Here is a 9,557-nt window from a genome sequence, read left to right as displayed (position 1 = left end):
TTAAAAGAATCCCGGATAGCGTCCCCACCCAAGCTCGTTCAAAAGTTGCCATAGCAACGTCAGAGGATGTCATGGCAGCGCATCCCACGTGACAAAACACGGCGTGACCGATCAATCGATCTATTTCAAACCGTGCCATCCATCTCTTCAGACCTATTTCCATGAATTACCGTATACGTGTACGTGTAAATTGTTTGAAAGTAATCACACATAGCGTGGAATGGAATAGGTGAATTAACCAATCCGAATCGCCCGCTGGTGTTATGCAAATCGAAAATAATGGAGACCAGGTGTCATTGCGATGCGGATCGTCCTCTATAAATATTTCCCATTCACCACTTACGCTATTGACCATCTATGCAGACTGTCATGATCGTACTCAAACGTGACGATATATGATCTGTTGCGAAAACAATGACGAATAAGAAACAGAGAAAAAAAATCTTTTTTTTTATAATAGCGATCGTTGGCAGAAACCAGGACACGGTCAAGGGTCGTCCGGGAACTAGTTAACCCGACAGTAAAAACTAAAACACCCCCCCCCCCTTTAGGTAGGGGTGCGTAAGCTATACATGCGTGAAGGAATTAGTGCATTTATATTATTAGAAATTCTCTGTATAGCTTGAAACAAAACTTTTTGGTCGGCGCTGATAAATATGCGGGGTAGTTTCATGTGTCTGTGCGTCGCACCAGCGCATCGGTAGGTCGCGTCCCATTGGCTGATTTTCAATTTTCAAGAATTAATTTCAATTTTGGGGGGGTTCGGAGGGCCTTTCCCCGACACATGCCTAAAAAATCAGGAAACATTTATTTGTCTTCTAATTAGAAAAACTGCCGCCTAAATCACGCATTACTCACAAAAATGCCGACGTTTTGTTTCAATTTTGCCGAGGTCACGTGACATATAGTATATTCCACACACGCGCGCGCTCGCCTGGTAACTGTTGCCAAGACGTGTTTCTTCAGTTTTTCTCGAAATCACACTAAATCAACAATACAATATGATCAGAATAATGCAAATACGCTTTTCGTACCATCTGACATGCACTTGACTGCCCACTGCGCGTGCAAATTAGCGAGAAAAATTATTGTTATTGACTTTTTTTGCCAATATATACAGTTGAGGTCAGAAGTTTACATACACCTGGGTCGAAAACATTCAACTCAAATTTTCAGAAGGTTTCATGGTACTTACAAAAACGATTTTGATGTGATAATATACCTCAGAGGTCTACTTTATTTTCTTACTGCATTCGTTTATTTCAGTTTCTTTATTTCAGAATTATTTGACATAGTTTGATATCTCTATTAAAGCCAATCTGATTTATCCCGACCCTTAATTCAGATATTTGTCCACTCCCGCCAGCCATAAACGTCTGTCATTCACATTTGAATCGTGTGACTGCTAGCATGGGACGCGGTTCTTGTGAAATTGATTGAGCCACAGGGAAAGTTATGGTTCATTACATCCAATCTTTTAATGTTCAATGTATGACCGAAATTGATACAGTTTGTAATATTGAAAGTTTTACTTCACACTGCTATTACGATAAATAAAAGTAATGCTATAATGCAGGGTGTCGCAAAAGAAATGCGCGAATTTTACATTCTGAGTATGAACCATAAACTGCCTGGGTGTCTAAATTTTCCTTAAAATTGCAACGTTTGGTGCATTTTTCTCTAAACATAGGAAATGACTACAGTCTCAATTCAGAATTGAACTTTTCGCATCGAGGTAAACAAGAAATGAGATAGATAGATAGATCCAGGGGGATGATTGGGGAACCTGTTTACACGTTTCAACACAGGCCATTTTTTTCTAAACACGTCAAACGTCGCTAAGGACAAAAGCCAACGTGAACCAACGTGAACCTTATTACCCATAGATTGCTAAGATGTGCAGTACGTCACTCGGTAATGTACACAGTAAGCACATGCAGCGACGATGTTGTATAACGGCCGAAAACAACAATGGTTTTTCCTCTTGCCAATGTGACTGACGTCATGACATAAGTCGACGTCATGGATCTGCTTAGATATTCAGGCTTCTGTCTGGGTCAAAATTAGTTACCCACCATAAATCGGCTTCATGGCGCTTATTTACCCATTCTTATCTAAAAACTTCCACAAAATCAAATTCAGATTTGGGAAACCTGCATTCAGTAGTATTTTTCTGCATTTCATTGCAGCAAAACATGGTAGTTCTGTTGAAATACCACTGAATGCAGGTTTAAAAATCAGAGATTATTATGGGGAAGTTTTTAGAGATTTGTTGGGTAAATAAGTGCCACGAAGGTGATTTATGGTGGACAACTAATGTTGACACAGACAGTACAAAGGCACAGTCCGTGTTCTCTCGCATCCTGCAGAGCACTATAGGCCTGATCCACTTCATCATCTAGCATGGCCATGAACTCAATTCCATCTGCATGTTCTTCGTCAAGTTGTGGAAGTGGTCCAGCCTCGACCTGGCCTTGGCGTAAAGCTGCCTCGAATCCATTTTCGATAACCTGGTGACTCACGGCACCACAGGCACAGGCATTGCTCACAATGTTGACAACAAACAATTCAAAAAACCACCCCGGACCCAATTTTGGAAATACCATTGACACTGGAACTTCGGAACTGCTCATAGGTCAGATCTCTTTCATTGGAGCGATTCAACAAACTGCCTGAGTGTTTAGCATAACCGCGAAATCGACCATAGCACACTTCGGAATTGCTCCGCCATCTGATTGGCCGTTTCATCACAAAAGCTGTGAGTAACCATGCTCTACGTAATTTGTGAAGGGGAATGGCCTGCATATTGCAAACCCACCATAAAAAGCCGAGACTAGAGTATGTTAAGAGCAAGCTCTAGTGAACTCACACAACTGTTTGACATGGGGGAGCTCCCCCAAACCCCCGTCCTTCTGACATATTTAGCCAGTACATTGGGGGATGAGTCCCCCAAACCCCCTCCCCCGTTCTCTGAAAGTGACAGGTTTTAGCCAGTACAGCCCCCCCCCATTGGACTCTAAAAATAGAATTCCTTGGAGACGCTGAACCACAAGGTCCCACAAGAAATAGTCCCCGCCCGCCTCGGTAGCTGTCTCATATCTGCTGACAGAAGCAGCTCTTTGTGGTGAAATGATGATTGAATTTTCCACCTGCTAGCCTAGATAGGCCTATTTGTGTATGTTTCTTAAATTAAATGCATCTTGTCATTAAAGGGGGACTATAGGCAGGAGCAGAGGGGCTAATTTGGCCATCTTCAGGTGATTAATATACACAGTGAGGGCCGTCATGTCAGATTCAGTACTAAATATATTCCTCGTACAAAGGTGAATCATTTCGACGTACTGTGAGATGTGAGAGACCCCTATTGGCGACTTTGTGTAACTTTATCTTGCCTGCCTAGCTGCTGCCTATATTGTCCCTTTAAGACTCAAACAGATTGCTGCTGCAGTGTTTGACGTAGGAAGTTAACTAATCCAAGTTAATGGTAGTCGTCAAAGTAAAGACAAACTGTTCATATATTGTGTAGGCTATTGCAAGCGTAGGGTGTTTTCGTTTGTGGCCTACATACACTAAAAGCATAACCAGTCCCCCCCCCTTCCGTAAACGGGGACATTCCCAGTTAGCAACCAGTTGGCATGCATTGAGTTCATAGTAAATACATATCCGCACAACAAACCGAACACTGATGACAGATACCTATTTTAACAAGACAAAACGAAAGGGACGTGCGTTATACGAAGAGGTATTCAATAGATATCATGCTTCACGTCTGTCAATAATTCATCAAAGAATTCAGTTTCCTTTCTTTCCCGTTCTTTCAATCATTGACGTCAACTATACGAACAATCTCTATCTACCGGCACTTAGTCGATGAATGGTTACTTCGCAAAGGAATTTCGGGGTAATCTAGATACGATACTAAGTTAATTGTTGGTTAGTTTGCCAAATTGGAAAGTTGCCAGCAAAGCGAAGTAAAAGACAAACTGTTCAATAGCTATATGAGATAACTTCGAGGTCGTGGTAAGCTGATGAACAGTGGTTGGCATTGCGAATCAACTGATCACTTGTGACCTAACTTCTAATTAGTGGTTAGGCCTATGGTGTGGTTTTGTTAGGTCTATTGACGATCTCCAATGAAAGAAATCGTATTAAAATAAAACCCGTATCTGCCTATCTTGAACCCTTACAGATACTGATGCAAAGGCGAATGGTACAACCATTAGACTAACTGGTATCGCCAACCCAATGTCCATCTTCGATTCACTCAAACAATTTTGAATGGCATATAACGGTCATTCAAGAGGTGTGGAATTTGTGTTTGTTAGGGGTAATAATCATACGTGCTAATTGACAAGACTTTTCTTGAAATGGACATTTTGATGTGGTATTTGTAAAAGCCTATACCAAACTGTGATACTCAGCCAAACCATACTTTTATACGGAATAAAAAATGCACTGTACATGTGGCGTAAGTGTTCCCAATTTTTTGTTGGTAGTGTATATTTTAGGAGATATCATATGGAAATTTCACGTATTCATTTACTTTTGACCGGAGGTGTACACACACTTCGCGTCTGCAAAAAACAACAACAAAGAGCAAACGCCTACGTGCGTAAACCTGTTTTGAGTCAAGTTGCGAAAACACCCTTTTATTTACTTCGGTTTAAACTTGTATGATCATGCATCGCCTCAATAGACATACCTCGATGTGACTTATTACGCAGAGTCTGACCTTTTGACATGCTGTTTTATAGGAATGCAAATTCAAATCCTCAGATAACACTCCTCTAAGTTTTGTTATAGTCGTGTGATAAACATTCTAGATTATGATCATCTCATCTTTTCATTCTCTTGACACATTTGACATCACACATACTAAGCATGGTATACATATATAGCCTATATATGCCGACATTAAATTATCTTCATGTAGCAATTTGAATAAATCATCACCGCGTTCATATTCAGAAACCATAAACTTTAATACAAGTCGTGTATTTCAAAGAGTTTAATCACAACACGTATTCATCGTTTATGGTTCGACATATTTCCTTTCTCCGCGGGAAATAATACAGTCTTTCCCACTCGACTTGATATATCGGTCATAGGAATGACCTCTTGCTTGATCCCGAGGAAAACAAACTATTCTACTGGACGTTTCAAATGAACGAAGTAATAAAGATTTCAGAACGATCTTGAAGGATGTGTTCATCAAAACAGGAGTAAACGTTCAAGGATGGAAAAATACCAAGGCACTGTTTCGAAATGATTTTGAAATCAAATCATCATGACAGCCATTTTGTCTCTGCCTGTTGCTACGGATGAAGTAGGCAACGTCTGCTTAATAGCCATTTGTCTGGGTGTGGTAAAAAACAAGAGATTTCCGCTGCAGAATATTTTAGAGTTTGGCGGAGTAACGTGAAGCCTATCCCCCCCCTAATACACCCCCTTTAGGTAGGGGTGCGCAAGCTATACATGCGTGAAGGAATTAGTGCATTTCCATTAGAAATTCTCTGTATGAGACAAGACCACAATTGATTGTTTAAGCCTTTTAGCAGTTAAATTGTCAATGTTTGACCGCGACGCATCAAATACTGCGTTCGGTTGTGAATCTGAAATTTAGATTATGTTATTCCAGACAGTCGGGCAAGTAAATGGTGAAAAATAAACTGGTGATTGACCACGGAAATTTTTGGATAATCGACAAATTAGACAGACTTTGATATTTCCACTCTTTTCAGCCAACTGGCAGAAAAAACTCAAAACACGCCCCTATTACACAATTAGCAAAATTCGACATTAATTGTTTCATCAAATAATTTCTTTTTATCTGTAGACTTGCCACAACAAATATTTTTTCAATACCTCTCCAAATATGTACTTGAGAGTTAAAAACATGCACTCGTCTAATTGATAGGCCTCGACCCTCCAACCTATGAATATTCATAAGTGGTCTTGTCTCAATGAAGGTACATTTCAGGGGTTAACATTTTGAGAATTTTTTCAAACTTATGTAGATGACATCCCACAACTCTCCACCAAAGGAAAGTCATATCTGGACATTTTTGGAGAAATGAGAGACATTTCAAAGAGTGGTACAACTGTGCCAAAGCGACGAAAGAGGACAAAATCGACAAAAAGTCATGATTTTGCAGCCAACAGCACCAAATTCAAAGACCTGCCCTGGCCAGAATAAGCAAGCTATGGAGCTGAAAATTTAGGATGTGATTTATCTTTGCTGCTTAGGGCACAACTTTCAGAATCAAGGCCTAAGTAGTTTCAAAGAAATTACAGAATGAATGGCAACACAACAAGACTTGTAAAAATGAAACCGAACTTAGACCGGGGTTAGGTTGACTCTTATTTGGGTCAAATTAAGTTTTATTCTCATTATTTTAGCTTGTTTTGACCTTAAATCATCAGCAATACAATATTCTAAATGAATTAGAGTGATTTGAGCACATTCAAATTTTTCACTATATTGACCCAAAATGTAGTGTAAATGGAGACAAGACCACAATTGATTTTTTTGGTTTTTTTCTGAATTAACTCCGTTTAGTTTACGATTTCTCTGCGATCTTCCGGTGGTGGTTGCTATCCCATTGGTTGAAATTAATTTAAATTAAATTTAAATTAATTTAAATCTTCATGGGAATTCGCTACATATGCCTAAGAAATTGGCCAATTATATTAATATTTTTATTAGAGAAATATCCGTCCTAAATAATGACAGAAAACGGTGGTTTATTTCAATTTTGTGTCGGCATGGTCGAGGTCACGTGACATAAACAAAACAATCGCACACACCCGTCCAAAAAAGGCACTTTAAGAAAAACAAATACGTTTTTCCTGCTTAAAACCACACTGACGACTCAGTTATATTGGTCTACTGCCCAAATCTGAAGTATCAAAATAAATCACAAACTAGAACTAGCTCTATTTAGCAAAAGTTGCGTGAAAAATTCGGGTGAGCGACATACTGCACCCTAGCGGCCAATAAATAAACTACTTTCAGCCGTCTGCTCCGGTCTCGTTAGGGAGTTTTTCCCAAATGTACGCGATGATGACGTGCCCCATTAACAGCTATTTTAAAATGCGTTTCCAAAGTGAATGCATGAGGACAACCCATTTGTGTCGTATATCACTGGAAACGCCCGATTCCCGTGAATAAGGACAATCACAATGTATTACATTACCAAAACAAAAATGTGTCGGAAGGAACTATGGATGGTCCCAACATGGGGGTTTTTTTTGGGGGGGGGGTTTCCCCTCCATTGTACTGGGTAAAAACGTTACGCTATCGTTGGGGGGTTCGGGGGTGCTCTCCCGACCTAAAGGGGGCTCACCAAGTCCTTGACTTTACATAATAAGCCCCCCTCTTAGGAGGGGCTCTTAAGATACACGTGTGTGCGGGAGTATATAATGAATGATGAGAAATAAAGAGACTAACTATAGTATATCCTACAAACAATTTTTTTTTTTTCTGAATTAACTCCGTTGAGTTTACGATTTCTCCGCGATCTTCCGGTGGTGGTTGCTATCCCATTGGTTGAAATTAATTTAAATTAAATTAAAATTAATTTAAATCTTCATGGGAATTCGCTACATATGCCTAAGAAATTGGCCATTTATATTAATATTTTTATTATAGAAATATCTGCCCTAAATAATGACAGAAAAAGGTGGTTTATTTCAATTTTGTGGCGACATGGTCGAGGTCACGTGACATAAACAAAACAATCGCACACACCCGTCCAAAAAAGGCACTTTAAGAAAAACAAATACGTTTTTCCTGCTTAAAACCACACTGACGACTAAGTTATTTTGGTTTACTACCCAAATCTGAAGTATCAAAATGAATTACGAACTAGAACTAGCTCTATTTAGCAAAAGTTGCGTGAAAAATTCGGGTGAGCGACATACTGCACCCTAACGGCCAATAAATGAACTACTTTCAGCCGTCTGCTCCGGTCTCGTTAGGGAGTTTTTCCCAAATGTACGCGATGATGACGTGCCCCATTAACAGGACGTAACATATATTTTAAAATGCGTTTCCAAAGTGAATGCATGAGGACAACCCATTTGTGTCGTATATCACTGGAAACGCCCGATTCCCGTGAATAAGGACAATCACAATGTATTACATTACCAAAACAAAAATGTGTCGGAAGGAACTATGGATGGTCCCAACATGGGGTTTTTTGGGGGGGGGGTTTCCCCTCCATTGTACTGGGTAAAAACGTTACGCTATCGTTGGGGGGTTCGGGGGTGCTCTCCCGACCTAAAGGGGGCTCACCAAGTCCTTGACTTTACATAATAAGCCCCCCTCTTAGGAGGGGCTCTTAGGATACACGTGTGTGCGGGAGTATATAATGAATGATGAGAAATAAAGAGACTAACTATAGTATATCCTACAAACAATTTTTTTTTTTCTGAATTAACTCCGTTGAGTTTACGATTTCTCCGCGATCTTCCGGTGGTGGTTGCTATCCCATTGGTTGAAATTAATTTAAATTAAATTAAAATTAATTTAAATCTTCATGGGAATTCGCTACATATGCCTAAGAAATTGGCCATTTATATTAATATTTTTATTATAGAAATATCTGCCCTAAATAATGACAGAAAAAGGTGGTTTATTTCAATTTTGTGGCGACATGGTCGAGGTCACGTGACATAAACAAAACAATCGCACACACCCGTCCAAAAAAGGCACTTTAAGAAAAACAAATACGTTTTTCCTGCTTAAAACCACACTGACGACTAAGTTATTTTGGTTTACTACCCAAATCTGAAGTATCAAAATGAATTACAAACTAGAACTAGCTCTAATTAGCAAAAGTTGCGTGAAAAATTCGGGTGAGCGACATACTGCACCCTAACGGCCAATAAATGAACTACTTTCAGCCGTCTGCTCCGGTCTCGTTAGGGAGTTTTTCCCAAATGTACGCGATGATGACGTGCCCCATTAACAGGACGTAACATATATTTTAAAATGCGTTTCCAAAGTGAATGCATGAGGACAACCCATTTGTGTCGTATATCACTGGAAACGCCCGATTCCCGTGAATAAGGACAATCACAATGTATTACATTACCAAAACAAAAATGTGTCGGAAGGAACTATGGATTGTCCCAATATGGGGGGTTTGGGGGGGGATTTGGGGGGGTTTCCCCTCCATTGTACTGGGTAAAAACGTTACGCTATCGTAGGGGGGTTCGGGGGTGCTCCCCCGACCTAAAGGGGGGCTCACCAAGTCCTTGACTTTACATATTATTTCCACTCTTTTCAGCCAACTGGCAGAAAAAACTCAATGAATATTCATTAGTGGTCTTGTCTCGTATAGCTTGAAACAAAAATGTTTGGTCAAAAACGGCGCTGATAAATATGAGGGTAGTCATGGTAGTTTCATGTGTCCGGCGTCGCTACAGCGCATCGGTAGGTCGCGTCCCATTGGCTGATTTTCAATTTTCAAGAATTAATTTCAATTTTAGGGGGGGGGTCGGGGGCCTTTCCCCCCCCGACACATGCCTACAAAAATCAGGAAACATTTATT

The sequence above is a fragment of the Lineus longissimus genome, chromosome 18 (assembly GCF_910592395.1).
Source record: "Lineus longissimus chromosome 18, tnLinLong1.2, whole genome shotgun sequence".
Lineage (NCBI taxonomy): Eukaryota > Metazoa > Nemertea > Pilidiophora > Heteronemertea > Lineidae > Lineus > Lineus longissimus.
The sequence above is the reverse complement of the archived record's forward strand: the minus strand, read 5'-3'. Positions refer to the sequence as shown.